A 16,663-nucleotide genomic window follows, 5' to 3' on the forward strand; every position below is an offset into this window, starting at 1 on the left:
CCAATGGGAACAGTTTCCCTCTATCTACTCTGTTCAGAACCCTCATTATTTTGAACACCTCTATCAGATCTCTCAACCTTCTCTGCTCTAGGGAGAACAACCCCAGCTTCTCCAGTCTATCCACGTAACTGAAGTCCCTCATCCCTGGAACCATTCTTGTAAATCTTTTCTGCACCATCTCTAAGACCTTCACATCCTTCCTAAATTGCGGGGCCCAGAATTGGACACAATACTCCAGTTGAGGCCGAGCTAGTGTTTTACGAAGGTTCATCATAACTTCCTTGCTTTTGGACTCTGTGCCTTCCTTGCTTTTGTTGCCTCTTGTTGCTGGCTCCAGGCACTGGAGCGGTTCCTGTGTGTTCAGCTCTCAGCTGCAGTCAGTACCTGGGCCGGGCTCAGCACTTTACCCAGCACATCTATGTCCACGTTGTCATACTTGACACGGAGGGGCTGCACAGGCTTCTCGTCCACCTCGGTCAGGTCGAGAGGTCCCGACCACTCATACAAGTCTACGGGCATGTTGCAGCCACACTGCGGACAGCCCGAGCTAAGGCTGCGTGAGCTGGAGCTGCGTGAGCTACACTGGAGAAGGTTGTGATTCCAGAAATAGTGGGGAACCAAGGGGCTACTGAGAGTGAGGAACTTAAAGTAATTCATATCAGTTGAGAAAAAGTACTTGAGAAACTAATTGGACTAAAAGCCGACAAATCCCCTGGACCTGATGGCCTACATCCTATGGTTCTAAAAGAAGTGGCTGCAGAGATATCAAAAATCAAATCAAATCATCAAATCAAATCAACTTTTATTGTCATTGTTAGTGCACAAGTGCAGTACAATGAAATGTAGGCTTGCGGCTCCTGAGAGTGTATATTTAGATGAAGACATTTAAACATTCAACATACATTTGGCTTGTAATACATTAACATAAACATAACCATAATAAAGTGCATTGGCAGATGTGCAGGCTTTAGAGTTTATTTGTGGAGTTCAGTAGGCTGACATCCCTGGGAAAGAAGCTGTTCCTAAATCTGGTCGTACGGGTGTGAATGCATCTGTAGCGTCTCCCAGATGGCAGGAGGGCGAACAGACTGTGGCTGGGGTGGGTAGGGTCTTTGATGATGGACCGTGACCTCCGTAAACAGCGTTTCTGGTATATGTGCTCTATGGTCGGTAGCCGGGTGCCGGTAATGCGTTGGGCAGTTTTGACTACCCGCTGCAGGGCTTTCCGGTCATAGTAGCTACAGCTGCCATAGCATACTGTGATACAGTTCGTCAGGATGCTCTCTATTGTGCAGTGGTAACAGTTAGAGAGGATCAGGGGTGACAGCCTCCTTAGGAAATATAGGCGCTGCTGGGCCTTCTTCACCAGAGAGGAGGTATTGAGGGACCAGGAGAGGTCTTCCATGATGTGGACTCCGAGGAACTTAAAGCTGTCCACCCTTTCCACCACAGCCCCATTGATGTGGATGGGGGCGTGACTTCCGCCTTTAGACTTCCTGAAGTCCACAATGATTTCTTTGGTTTTCTTGATGTTAAGGGCCAGGTTGTTGTCAGCGCACCACTTCACGAGATGCTGGACCTCCTCCCTGTAGGCTGACTCATCGTTGTTGGTGATCTGGCCGACTACCGTGGTATCATCCGCAAACTTGATGATGGTGTTGGAACCATGAACAGCCACACAGTCGTGCGTGAAGAGGGAGTAGAGGAGGGGGATCAGCACACATCCTTGTGGGGCCCCCGTGTTCATGGTCAGCGGGGGGGAGGTGTGGTTACCTAATTTGACAGACTGGGGTCTGTTTGTTAGGAAGTCCAGGGCCCAGTTGCAGAGGGAAGTGTTCAGGCCATGAGTTTGGAGTTTGGTGGCCAGCTTGTTGGGGACAATAGTGTTGAATGCTGAGCTGTAGTCCATGAACAGCATTCTGATGTAGGTCTCTTTACCATCTAAGTGATTCAGTGCCGAGTGTAGAGCAGTTGTGATTGCATCCTCCGTTGATCTGTTAGTGGATGCATTGGTACTGATCTTCCAAAATTCACTGGATTCTCGAAAGGCCCTAGTGGAATGGAAGGTAGCAAATGTAACCCCGCTATTCAAGAAAGGAGGGAGAGAGAAAACAGGGATCTACAGGCCAGTTAGCCTGACATCAATCATCGGGAAAATGCTGGAATCGATTATTAAGGAAGTGGAACAGGGCACTTAGAAAATGATTATATGATTAGGCAGAGTCAACATGGTTTTATGAAAGAGAAATCATGTTTGCATAAAGCTCAAAAGTGGGTTCCAAATCATTAATGCTCCAGCTTCTAAGATTGGGAAGTGAACAGCTGTGAAATGGTAGGTTTTAGACCACTTCTGCAGCTTTCACCTATTCACAGCAATCCACAGTCATTGAGAACCCGACATACTTACCTGACGTGATAGCCGCTCTCCGGGACCCTCGTTAAAAACCTGGTAAAACGGTAAGTACATGGGGAAAATGGTGCTTAACTACCTTTTAACAAGCTTAAATTATCTAAATTGGCTGACCTGCCGCTTGGTGTCGGGTCTGTTCAGGGATGACAGACCCGACACTTAGGAAACTCACAAGGAGGCGGTTCAGAGCAGGATACCGACCCGCTGTCAATCTTTTTGTGGTTTTGACAGTGGACTTGCCTCCAAACCCGCACTCTGAGTGTCGGCAAAATTCAGCCCTTAGAGAACTGCGTCCAGTTCTGGTCGCCATATTATAAAAAGGATATAGAGGCACCGGAAAGGGAGGAGAGAAGCTTTAGAAGGATGATACCAGAAATGCGAGGGTATACATATCAGGAAAGGATGAATAGGCTGGGTCTCTTCTCTTGAAAAAAGGCTGAGGGGTGACCTAATAGAGGTCCTTAAAATTATGAAAATGTTTTGATAGAGTGGATACAGAGAGAATGTTTCCACTTGTGGGGAAGAGCATAACTAGAGGCCATCAATATAAGATTGTCACCAAGAAATCCAATAGGGAATTCAAAATAAACTTCTTTACCCAGAGAGTGGTGAGAATGTGGAACTCGCTACCAGAGGAAGTGGTTGAAGTGAATAGTATCGATGCATTTAAGGGGAGGCTGGACAAGCGTATATGGGAGAAGGGAATAGAGGGTTATGGTGATAGATTTAGATGAGGAAAGACGGGAGGAGCCTCGTGTGGACCAGAAAAACCAGCATAGACTGGTTGGGCCGAATGGCCTGTTTCTGTGCCGTAAATCCTGTGTAATTCTAACAATCTCAGTTTGGCAATTTTCAATTCACTATTCCCTGTAAAGTCTGTATTAAAACCTGAGCCAGTGTGTTGTGAGACAAAGAGCCTTGTGTCCAATAAAGGGAATAAAGGCCCACAGACTCCCCTGGCCCCGGGCCCTGAACAAGGGACTGGAGAAACTCGCTGCCCTGCGGATCAGACAATCAGCCGGCGCTAGTCCCGCCCCTCGGGCTCCCCGATTGGTTGGAGGACCCGCCGCCGGCTCGCTCCTCCAGCCCCGCCCCACTCGCTCCCTATTGGTCGGAAGCTCCCGTCAATGAGGCCGTGGGCCTGGGTCATGTGTCCCCGAGGAGATCACGTGCACCGTCCAACTGACGCCGCTCAGTCCGGGGCCTCGCGGACTCTCAGGTTTTTCTATTTCTCTTTATCCTCTCCCGATCCACCCCTCCCCCCCACCCCACACGACTCTCCACCCAATCGGAGCGGAGAAAACTCACTTTGTGTCACCGATCGCGACTCTGTAACCGACACCAAGGCCTTTCCCGGAATGCCCCGCGCCGACTCCGTCCGGCAGGAGTCGAGTGCACAGGCGCAGCTCCGAGTGGGGGTTGGTCTCCTCTGGGCATGCGCGGTTGTTGCCCTTGGTGACCGGGAGGGGTCGCTGTGCCGGACTCGGCCCAAACCGTCCTGTGTGCGCATGCGCGGACTCTCGCTGTCCCCAGTAGGAGCAGGAGTGGCCATTCGGCCCCTCGAGCCTGCTCCACCATTCAATGAGACCGCTCCACCATTCAATGAGACCATGGCTGATCATCACCTCAACTCCATTCACCGGCCCTATCGCCACATCCCTTGATGTCCTTACTGGTCAGAAATTTATCAACTTCTGTTTTGAATATACCCAATGACTGAGCCTCCACAGCCCTCTGGGGCAGAGAATTCCAAAGATTCACCACCCTCTGTGTGAAGAAATTTCTTCTCATCTCAGTCCTGAATGGCCGACCCTCTATCCTGAGGCTGTGGCCCCTGGTTCTAGACTCCCCAGCCAAGGGAAACATTCTCCCAGCATCCACCCTATCAAGCCCTGTAATAATTTTGTATGCTTCAATGAGATCCCCTCTCATTCTTCTGAATTCAAGAGAATACAGGCCTAGTTTACTCAATCTCTTCTCATACGACAGTCCCGCCATCCCAGGAATCAATCTCGTGAACCTTTGTTGCACTCCCTCTATGGCAAGTATATCCTTCCTTAGGTAAGGAGAATAAAACTGTACACAGTGCTCCAGGTGTGGTCTCACCAAGGCCCTATATAATTGGAGTAAGACTTCTTTAGTCCTGTACTCAAATCGTCGGCGGGAACTCAGCGGCAGCAGCGGGGCTATAAAAGTCCCAGAGACCAGGTAAGGCCTCACAGCGTCGGTGGGAATTCAGCGGCAGCAGCGGGGCTATAAAAGCCCCAGAGACCAGGTAAGGCCTCACAGCGTCGGCGGGAATTCAGCGGCAGCAGCGGGGCTATAAAAGCCCCAGAGACCAGGTAAGGCCTCACAGCGTCGGTGGGAATTCAGCGGCAGCAGCGGGGCTATAAAAGCCCCAGAGACCAGGTAAGGCCTCACAGCGTCGGCGGGAATTCAGCGGCAGCAGCGGGGCTATAAAAGCCCCAGAGACCAGGTAAGGTTGACCAGTCTCCAGTCTGGGAACTCGGAGGGAAGGAGAGAGGTAAAAAGTAATTCAAGTGTGACGTCACCAGAAAGCGGGTAAGTGATTGGTTGGTAAGTATTTCTCCCTTTTTAAGCTTAAATCTCTTTGGTTTATAGTTTCTAAGGTGCGATATTCATCATCTAGAATCGGGACAGAGGGTATTTAAAAATATCAAATTTAACTAATTACATAGAATGGGAGATCAGGTGATGTGTTGCTGCTGCAATATGTGGGAGCTGGTGGACACCATTGATGCTCACAGTGATCACATTTGCAGTAAGTGTTGGCTGCTCGAGGAATTCCGGCTCCGTGTTGAAGAGCTGGAGTCCGAGCTTCAAACACTGAGACACATCAGGGAGGGGGAGAGTTACCTGGACTCTGTGGCCTAGAAATTGGGTACAGCCCCGCCAGCACGTTTGCGCCGAAAATTTTGCGCCCGCCGCGGAGCCAGTTGTGCCCGCCCCATATTCACTTTCAGCGTCCCAAAGCGGAACCGGGCGCTGGTACAGGGTGTGTCCGCCCCGCTTGGGGCGCTGAAAGTGAATTTCAGCGTTCCCGGTCCTGCTGCGCCACCCGATGTGGTGCGGCAGGCTGCTGTACTGCAGGCCTCCCCCTTCTCTTAAGGGGGAGGTGCCTGCAACGGCCGGAGCCCCGATTGCAAGTGCCGGCAAAAGAGCCCGGCACAACGGAGAAGTGCCAGGCTCCACGGAAACCAGCCGGCAATGCCGCAGGGAGGGGGTGGAGGAGGCCGGGGAAGGAGCTGCGGGCAGGCGGCCGCTGAAAAAGCGGCCGCCCCGCACCTCCACCTTAACTTGCGCCGCTAAGGCTGCAGTAAGGACCCGGTCTGCCGATGTTGTTAGCGCCCGCCACGGAAGAGGCGGCCGCTACTGAAGATGGGGATCGGCGTGGTTTCGGGCGGTACCGGGGCACTGCGCACACCGATGACGTCATCGGTGCCGGCGCAGCGCTACCGGCTAACGCCGATGTTAGGGCCCACCTAATTTTGGGCGCGACGCAACTTCCGGCGCAACCCACTCTTTCGCCCCTAATTGGGCGCAAACGCAACTGAATTTCTAGGCCTGTGTATCACGAGGTAGTCACACCAATTAGATTAATTAATTCAGATGCAGTCCGTGGCCAGGGTCAGGATGGTGTGACTAGAAGTGAGGCAGTTACGGGGTTCCAGGAGGTAGTGTTGGAGGAGCCGCATGCCTTGCACTTGTCCAACAGGCTTGAGGCTCTTACTCCCTGTGAGGATGGGAACAGGGACTGCGGGGAGGATGAGCAACCTGGCCACAGCACCGTGGAGTGGGGGGCCATTCAAGTGGGGGGAGTTAAAAGAAATGTTGTAGTGGTAGGGGATAGTATCATTAGGGGGATAGATAGAGTTCTTTGCAGCCGAGAGCGAGAGTCCCGAAGGCTGTGTTGCCTGCCCGGTGCCAGGGTTAAGGACATCTCCTCTGGACTGGAGAGAAACTTGGAGTGGGAGGGGGAGGATCCAGTTGTCGTGGTCCATGTTGGTACCAACGACATAGATAGGACAAGGAAGGAGGTTCTGCTGAGGGAGTTTGAGCAGCTAGGGGCCAAATTAAAAAGCAGAACCACAAGGGTAATAATCTGGATTATTACCTGAGCCACAAGCGAATTTGGCTAGGACAAATAAAATTAGAGAGTTAAATACGTGGCTCAAAGACTGGTGTGGGAGAAATGGGTTTTGCTTCCTGGGACACTGGCACCAGTACTGGGGCAGGAGGGAGCTGTTCCGTTGGGACGGGCTTCACTTGGCCAGTGCTGGGACTAGAGTCCTGGCGGATCATATAACTAGGGCTGTAGAGAGGGCTTTAAACTAACTAGTGAGGGGGGAGGTTCCTAGAGAGCAAATAATAAAAATGACAACAGAGAAGGTCATAGACTTAGGTAGCAGTGGGGAAATTAAAAACCAGAGCGTGTCAGGAAGGGGCAGAAGGTATGGAGTAAAAGGTAAAGTGATAAAAAGGGCAAAAGCAGGAACTAAGTGTCACAAAACATATTTAAAAGTTCTCTATCTGAATGCACGTAGCATTCGTAACAAAATAGACGAGTTAATGGCACAAATAACTACCTATGGGTATGATCTTGTGGCCATTACAGAAACATGGCTGCAGGGTGACAATGCCTGGGAATTAAACATACCAGTTTATTTAACGATCAGGAAGGACAGGCAGGAAGGAAGGGGAGGTGGGGTGGCTATGTTAATAAAGGAAGGAATCACTGTAATACAGAGAAATGATATTGGGTCAAAAGATCAGGATAATGAAACAGTTTGGGTGGAGGTAAGGAATAATAAGGGGGAAAAACACTAGTGGGCGTAGTCTATAGGCCTCCGAACAGTTGCAACTCTGTTGGACGGAGTATCAATCAGGAAATAGTTGAGGCTTGTAATAAGGGAACATCTATAATTATGGGGGATTTTAACTATCATATTAATTGGACAAATCAAATTGGGCAGGGCTGCCTTGAGGATGAGTTCATTGAGTTTATTAGGGATGGGTTTCTTGAGCAGTATGTAACTGAACCGACCAGGGAGCAAGCAACCTTAGATCTGGTCCTGTGTAACGAGACAGGATTAATTAAAAATGTCCTAGTAAAGGATCCCCTTGGAATGAGTGACCATAACATGGTTGAATTCCATATTCAATTAGAGGGTGAGAAGGTTGGATCTCAAACAAGCGTGCTAAGCTTGAATAAAGGAGACTATGAAGGTATGAGAGCGGAATTGAGTAGAGTGGATTGGGAAAATAGATTAAAGGGTAAGATGATACATGATCAGTGGTGTACATTTAAGGAGTTATTTTACAACTTCCAAAAAAAATATATTCCACTGAGAAGAAAAGAGTGTAAAAGAAAAGACAGCCATCCGTGGCTAAGTAAAGAAATTAAGGATAGTATTCGACTAAAAACAAGGGCATATAAGGTAGCCAAATCTAGTGGGAGGATAGAGGATTGGGAAAACTTTAAAAGACAGCAAAAAATAACAAAAAGATTGATTAAGAAAGGGAAGATAGATTATGAAAGTAAATTAGCAAAAAATATAAAAACAGATAGTTTTTATAGTTATATAAAAAGAAAAAGGGTGGCTAACATAAATGTTGGTCCCTTAGAGGATGAGACCGGGAAATTAATGGTGGGAAATATGGAGATGGCAAAAACACTGAATGAATATTTTGTATCAGTCTTTACAGTAGAGGACACTAAGAATATCCCAACACTGGACAAACAGGGGGCTATAGGGGGGAGGAGCTAAACACGATCAAAATCACTAAGGAAGTGGTACTCGGTAAAATAATGGGACTCAAGGCGGATAAATCACCTGGACCTGATGGCTTACATCCTAGGGTCTTGAGGGAAGTGGCGGTAGGGATTGTGGATGCATTGGTAATAATTTTCCAAAATGCCCTGGACTCAGCAAAGGTCCCGGCAGACTGGAAAACTGCTAATGTAACACTCTTATTTGAAAAGGGCAGTGAAATAGATAAGGGAGAACCAGTGGATGTGGTGTATTTGGACTTTCAGAAGGCTTTCGATAAGGTCCCACACAAGAGATTAGCGTGCAAAATTAAGGCACATGGGGTTGGGGGCAAGGTATTGACTTGGATAGAGAACTGGTTGGCGGACAGAAAGCAAAGAGTTGGAATAAACGGGTCGTTTTCCTAGTGGCAGGCAGGATTGGTCCTAGGACCCCAGCTGTTCACAATATATATTAATGATCTGGACGAGGGAATTAGATGTAATATCTCCAAATTTGCAGACGACACAAAGCTGGGCGGGAGGGTAAGCTGCGAGGAGGATGCCGGGAAACTCCAGTACGGTTTTGACAGGTTGGGTGATTGGGCAGAAACATGGCAAATGCACTATAATGTGGATAAATGTGAGGTTATCCACTTTGGTGGCAAAAACAGGAAGGCAGATTATTATTTGAATGGCAATAGATTGGGAGAAGGGGAAGTGCAAAGAGACCTGGGTGTCCTTGTGCACCAGTCGCTGAAGGTAAGCATGCAGGTGCAGCAGGCGGTTAAGAAGGCAAATGGTATGTTGGCCTTCGTAGCAAGAGGGTTCGAGTACAGGAACAAGGATGTCTTGCTACAGTTGTACAGGGCCTTGGTGAGACCGCACCTTGAGTATTGTGTGCAGTTTTGGTCACCTTACCTGAGGAAGGACGTTCTTGCCATGGAGGGAGTGCAGCGAAGATTCACCAGGCTGATACCTGGGATGGCAGGAATGACGTATGAGGAGAGATTGTGTCGATTGGGCTTATGGAGTTTAGAAGATTGAGAGGGGAGCTCATCGAAACCTATAAAATGCTGTCAGGTCTGGACAGACTAGATGCAGGAAGGATGTTTCTGATGGCCGGGGAGTCCAGAACCAGGGGTCATAGTCTAAGGATAAGGGGTAAGCCATTTAGGACCGAAATGAGGAGGAATTTCTTCACCCAGAGAGTGGTGAACCTGTGGAATTCTCTGCCACAGAGGGCGGTGGAGGCCAGTTCATTAAATATATTCAAGAAAGAGATGGATATATTTCTTGAGGCTAAAGGGATCAAGGGATATGGGGAAAAGGCAGGGACAGGGTACTGAATTTGGATGACCAGCCATGATCACATTGAATGGCGGAGCAGGCTCGATGGGCTGAATGGCCTACTCCTGCTCCTATCTTCTATGTTTCTATGTAGACAGAAGGCTGGAAACTATAGACCGGTTAGCCTAATATCTGTGGTAGGTAAAATTTTGGAGTCCATTATTAAGGAGACAGTAACAGGACATTTGGATAATCATAATTTAATAGGACAAAGTCAGCATGGTTTTATGAAGGGGAAGTCATGTTTGACAAATTTGCTGGAGTTCTTTGAGGAAGTAACATATAGGGTGGATAAAGGGGAACCAGTGGATGTAGTGTATTTAGACTTCCAAAAGGCATTTGACAAGGTGCCACACAAAAGATTATTGCTTAAGATAAAAAATCACGGGATTGGGGGTAATATTCTGGCATGGATAGAGGATTGGCTATCTAACAGAAGGCAGAGAGTTGGGATAAATGGTTCATTCTCAGACTGGCAATCAGTAACTAGTGGTGTTCCGCAGGTGTCAGTGCTGGGTCCCCAACTCTTTACAATCTATATTAACGATTTGGAGGAGGGGACCGAGTGTAACATATCAAAGTTTGCAGATGGTACTAAGATGGGAGGAAAAGTAGTGAGTGAGGAGGACATAAAAAACCTGCAAGGGGACATAGACAGGCTAAGTAAGTGGGCAGAGATTTGGCAGATGGAATACAATACTGGAAAGTGTGAGGTTATGCACTTTGGCAGGAAAAATCGTAGAGCAAGTTATTATCTTAATGGCAAGAAACTGGAAAGTACTGAAGTACAAAGGGATCTGGGGGTCCTGGTGCACGAAACTCAAAAGGTTAGTATGCAGGTGCAGCAAGTGATTAAGAAGGCCAATGGAATGTTGGCTTTCATTGCTAGGGGGATAGAATATAAAAATAGGGAGGTATTGCTTCAGTTGTACAAGGTATTGGTGAGACCACACCTGGAATACTGCATACAGTTTTGGTGTCCATACTTAAGAAAAGACATACTTGCTCTCGAGTCAGTACAAAGAAGGCTCACTCGGTTAATCCCGGGGATGAGGGGATGGACATATGAGGAGAGGTTGAGTAAATTGGGACTCTACTCATTGGAGTTCAGAAGAATGAGAGGCGATCTTATTGAAACATATAAGATTGTGAAGGTGTTAGATCGGGTGGATGCGGGGAGGATGTTCCCGATGTTGGGTGAAACTAGAACTAGGGGGCATAGTCTTAGAATAAGGGGCTGCTCTTTCAAAACTGAGATGAGGAGGAACTACTTCACTCAGAGGGTGGTAGGTCCATGGAATATGCTGCCCCAAAAAGCTGTAGAAGCTACATCATTACATAAATTTAAAACAGAAATAGACAGTTTTCTAGAAGTAAAGGGAATTAAGGGTTACAGGGAGCGGGCAGGAATTTGGACATGAGTCTAGGTTCGCATCAGACATGGCCCTGTGGGTAGCGGAGCGGGCCCAGGGGCCATGTAGCCTGATCCTGCTCCTATTTCGTGTGTCTAATTCTGTTAGATTCAGGAGATGGTTCTGTGATAGTAAATTGGCGGTTAGGATCAGATCAGCCATGATCTTATTGAATGGTGGAGCAAGCTCAAGGGGCCAATTGGCCTACTCCTGCTTCTATTTCTTATGTTCTTATGTTCTTATATATTTGTCAGGATACTGAAACCCAGCTTTCTTACCGTCCACTCCTGGAGGCCCCACTCCCTGAGCCTACAACCTTCAGCAGGGTCAGTGGTGGAGTTCCACAGCAGGAGTGAACCCAACTATCAGAGTGAACATGATGCAGTCCTGGATGTGATTAACAGCAGCATTAATAGTAGAATCCAACCCTTGCAGTCACTTGTGAACTCGCTGGTGTGTCAGCAGGTTGTATGACCGAGTGAATCCCTTACCACACTCGGAACAGGTGAATGGCCTCTCCCCAATGTGAGTGCGCTGGTGTCTCAGCAGGATGGAGCTCTGAGTGAATCCCTTCCCACACACTGAGCAGGTGAACGGCCTCTCCCTAGAGTGAACTCGCTGGTGTGCCAGCAGGCTGCAGTTCTGAGTGAATGCCTTACCGCACACTGAGCAGGTGAACAGCCTCTCCCCAATGTAAACTCGCTGGTGTGTCTGCAGGCTGGAGTTCTGAGTGAATCCCTTCCCACACACTGAGCAGGTGAACAGCCTCTCCCCAGTGTGAACTCGCTGGTGTGTCAGTTGGTGGGATGAATTTGTGAATCCCTTCCCACACACGGAGCAGGTGAACGACCTCTCCCCAGTATGAACTCGCTGGTGTGTCAGAAAGGTGGTTGAATTCGTGAATCCTTTTCCACAATCAGAGCAGGTGAATGGCCTCTCCCTGGAATGAATTCGCTGGTGTGTCAGCAGATCCCTTTTGCTTTTAAAGCTTTACTCACAGTCAGAACATTTAAAAGGTCTCATGTTTGTGTGAACAAGTTGGTGTCTCAGTAGCTGGGATGACTGACTGAGTCCCTTCCCACACACGGAGCAGTTGAACGGGCTCTCCCCAGTGTGAACTCGCTGGTGTGTCAGCAGGTCACTTGACTGAGTGAATCCAATCCCACACACAGAGCAGGTGAACGATCTCTCCCCGGTCTGACTGCGCCAATGAACTTCCAGCTGATACGGGTAATCAAATCCTTTCCCACAGTCCCCACACTTCCACGGTTTCTCCCCGGTGTGACTGCGCTTGTGTTTTGCCAGGCCAGAGGATCGACTGAATCCTCGTCCACACACAGAACACGTGTACGGTTTCTCCCCGCTGTGAACGGTGCTTTTTACTTCCATGTTATGTTTGATGATATTCAGGTCCTGATGAATAGAGTGACTCTGTCAGATCTTGATGTGATGTTTGAGTTAAAATTTCCCATCTACAAATCCTGCCCTTCGAATACCCTGTAAAATGAATATAAAACAAGAAAAAGGGAGCGTGAGAGAGAACCCACAAAAACACAAAGACAGGTTGTGAAATTGAGCTCAATGAATCTGGGAATTTGTGGGGCCGGTACCAGAAAAAAAGTAACGATGAAAGCTGCTGGATTGTCGTAAAATCCCAACTGGTTCACTAATGTCCCTCAGGGATATGGTGATCGGGCGGGAAAGTCAAGTTGAGGTCGAAGATCAGCCATGACCTTATTGAATGGTGGAGCAGGCTCGAGGAATAAACCGCTCTTTTTCCGAGTGGCAGGCAGTGACTGGCGGGGTACCGCAGGGATCGGTCTTTGGATCCCAGCTATTCACAATATATATTAATGATCTGGACGAGGGAACTAGATGTAATATCGCCAAGTTGCAGACGACACAAAGCTGGGTGGATGTGTGTGCTGTGAGGAGGATGCTGAGGAACTCCAGTATGATTTGGACAGGTTGGGTGATTGGGCAGAAGCATGGCAGATGCAATATAACGTGGATAAATGCGAAGTTATCCACTTTGGTGTCAAAAACAAGAAGTCAGATTATTATCTGAATGACAATAGATTGGGAGAAGGGGAAGTGCAACAAGACCTGGGTGTCCTTGTGCACCAGTCACTGAAGGTAAGCATGCAGGTACAGCAGGCGGTTAAGAAGGCAAATGGTATGTTGGCCTTCGTAGCAAGAGGGTTTGAGTACAGGAACAAGGATGTCTTGCTGCAGTTATACAGGGCCTTGGTGAGACCACATCTTGAGTATTGTGTGCAGTTTTGGTCGCCTTATCTGAGGAAGGATGTGCTTGCCATGGAAGGAGTGCAGCGAAGATTCACCAAGCTGATACCTGGGATGGCAGGAATGACGCATGAGAAGAGATTGGGTCGATTGGGTTTGTACTCACTGGAGTTTAAAAGGATGAGAGGGGATCTCATTGAAACTTATAAAATTCTATCAGGACTAGACAGACTAGATGCAGGAAGGATGTTCCCGATGGTCGGGGAGTCCAGAACCAGGGGTCACAGTCTAAAGATAAGGTGTAAGCCATTTAGGACAGAGATGAGGAGGAATTTCTTCACCCAGAGAGTGCTGAATCTGTGGAATTCTCTACCACAGAAGGCAGCAGAGGCCAATCCATTAAGTATATTCAAGAAGGAGTTGGATATATTTCTTAAGGCTAAAGGGATCAAGGGATATGGGGAGAAAACAGGGACAGGGTACTGAATTTGGATGAGCAGCCATGATCGCATTGAATGGCGGAGAGGCTCGAGGGGCCGAATGGCCTACTCCTGCTCCTATCTTCTATGTTTCTATGTGGGGCCGTATGGCCTACTCCTGTTCCTAATTCTTGTGTTCTTGTGGAAGGGAACCTGCCACCCTACCTGTCCCACAATTTCTATCACCTAAAAGGAAAAGGGCAGCAGGTGCATGGGAACACCATCATCTACAAGTCACACACCATCCTGACTTAGATATTGTCATTCCTTCATTGTCACTGGGTCAAAATCCTGGAACTCCCTCCCTAACAGCACTGTGGGAGCACCTTCACCACACGGACTGCAGTGTTTAAAGAAGGCGGCCCACCACCACCTTCTCAAGGGCAACTAGGGATGGGCAATAAATGCTGGGCCATCCAGCGACGCCCACATCTCAAGAATTAATAAAAAAATCTGCATGTGTAAAATAGATTAAAAGCCTTTACAGAAATACTTGTTCCTAAAACAATAGTCTTTTACATTATAGGGACAATGTCTGTTTAACAACCTAATCTCCCCCAGAATCCACCTCCCTTGACAGTCCCACATTGGAAATTGTTGGGTCCTCCTGGGCTCAGAAGTACTGGGGGTTAAACCCAGCAGCTTCTCCTCCATCTCCACTCCAGCTCAAACTAAAGCAACAAAAAGACCTACACAGGCGGCCAGGGACCGACTTCCGCATCCAGCGCCCGCCCTGATACAAGCCGGCTATGGATTGGCGGCCCTGCTGTGTTGATCCAGTTGTGGTTTCTCCTGTCCGGGTTTCCTGGTGCCGCGCTCATCAGTCACCTGACAACCCATAGTTAGCTGAAGCACGTCATCCTCGGTCCCAGGGACCGCCTCAGAAGGAGAGAAGATGGCCGCGCATGTGCCCCGCAGCAGGTGGAACTGGTCCGTCTTTCCTCGACCAAGATGGTGGCATGTAACCCGGGCCTGTAACTGAGAAAAAGCCTCACCGCTGCCGTCCAGCGGAACACAGACCGGGCCGCTGGATCTCATTCGGGCCTGAGGCCATTCTCCGACTTTATAAATCCTGCGGCGCAGCCTACCTGCAGCTTATTAATATCCCGACCCCGCACCCGCTGACCTGCAGCAAGGCTTTCTTTGTAAAGTCGGTGAGGGACACGTGACCCGGGCCCACGGCCTGATTGATGGGAGCTTCCGACCAATAGGGAGCGAGCGGGGCGGGTCCTCCAACCAATTGGTGAGCCCGAGGGGTGGGACTAGCGCCGGCTGATTGTCTGATCCGCAGGGCAGCGAGGTCTCCTCTACATTGGGGAGACCAAATGCAGATTGGGTGACTGCTTTGCGGAACACCTCTGTTCAGTCCGTAAGGGTGACCCCGAGCTTCCGGTCGCCTGTCATTTTAATTCACCACTCCATTCCCACTCGGACCTCACCGTCCTTGGCCTCTTGCATTGTTCCACGGAAGCTCAACGTAAACTCGAGGAACAGCACCTCATCTTCCGATTAGGCACTGAAATAAAGAGTAGATTGCCTTTCAAAAGCTAGGCTTTATTAACCTTAAAAAACCAGCAAGTACATGTTGAGCACCCAGTCTCAACCACTGTAGAAAACTGAATTTAAGATGGCCACCACAGGTCACATGGAATCAACTAACCAATAGGTTTACAGCATATATCTCAAGGCAGGAAAACAGGCAACCAATTACAATGCTTCTTATAAAACAAGAATAATCACCACATTCACCCCTCCTTTTAAAATATACTTCAACCTAGGTAGCCTTTACAGTTTACAATTAGTTATTTAAGACTAGAGCAATACATGCATAATGCCTTCAACAATTTTAAAATTTTCCTATTAATTTATTAATTATTTTAAAAGTCCATTTTTAATCGGTCCACCAGATATCTTGTTTGTGTTGACCTTCTTAGCCTTGATGGAGTTCCTTGCCCTCCCACGCCATGAGACACAGAAATATCTTCTGCAGGGAGGCTATCAATATCCCGATTATCAATGGTTTCCAGATTGGAAGTCCCATTAGAAGGTAGACTGGGAGGGTCATGAACATCCATCGGGGGCAGACTAAGAGAATTGTAAATGTCTGCAATAGGATTGGAAATGTTCGTAGTATCTGTGACGACATCAACATTATCTGAATTATGGCTATTGTTAATGTCCTCAGGAGAGGGCTGGCCACCACAAGGAGCTAAGTCTTTAACTGAAACCGTACTTTCTTTCCCATCTTGGAATCGAATGTGAGCATATTGGGAATTTGCCTCCAATAGCTCCACCTCCTCCACTAAAGGATCATACTTTGACAGTCTAACATGGCGTCGGAGCAGCACAGGTCCCTGCATAGTAAGCCATGAAGGTACCGAATATCCCGTAGTGGATCTCCGCGGATAGTTGAAGAGCCTTTCATGGGGGGTCACATTAGTAGCCGTTGAAAGCAATGATCTAATGGAATGCAGGGCATCAGGCAGTACCATTTCCCATTGTGTATTCTTAAGGTTCCGGGACGTCAAAGCCAACATAACTGCCTTCCAGATCACCCCATTGTATCGTTCGCACTGTCCATTACCCTGGGGATTATACGGGGTAGTTCTGCTAGTAGAAATTCCCCGACTCTGGAGGTATTCCTTCAACTGGGAAGACATAAAAGAACTTCCCTGATCCGAATGGATATACGCAGGCATCCCAAAGATGACAAAAAGTTGAGTCAGACATTTAATAACTGTAGCAGCTGATACATCTGCACAAGGAAAAGCAAAAGAGAACCTTGAAAACTCATCCACAACAGTAAATATATATCGATTCTGAGTCGTTGAAGGAAGCGGCCCCTTAAAATCAACGCTCAGGCATTCAAAGGGAGAAGTAGCCTTTATAAGATGAGCTCGTTGAGGCTTAAAGAAATTCGGTTTACACCGGGCGCAGACAGAGCATGACGAAGTCATCCGCTTGACGTCTTCAACTGAAAAGGGCAAATTTTTACTGC

At 48.3% G+C, this 16,663-nt stretch overlaps 2 pseudogenes; one reads left to right on the forward strand and one right to left on the reverse strand.

The window, feature by feature from the left end:
• LOC147118408 (uncharacterized) overlaps positions 1 to 16,663 on the forward strand; it is a 57,978-nt pseudogene that overhangs the window by 7,703 nt on the left and 33,612 nt on the right.
• On the reverse strand, positions 11,378 to 12,331 carry LOC147118409 (uncharacterized; annotated as a pseudogene).

This window comes from Somniosus microcephalus, chromosome 4 (genome assembly GCF_052327205.1).
Source record: "Somniosus microcephalus isolate GS21.2 chromosome 4, FLI_Smic_1.0, whole genome shotgun sequence".
Lineage (NCBI taxonomy): Eukaryota > Metazoa > Chordata > Chondrichthyes > Squaliformes > Somniosidae > Somniosus > Somniosus microcephalus.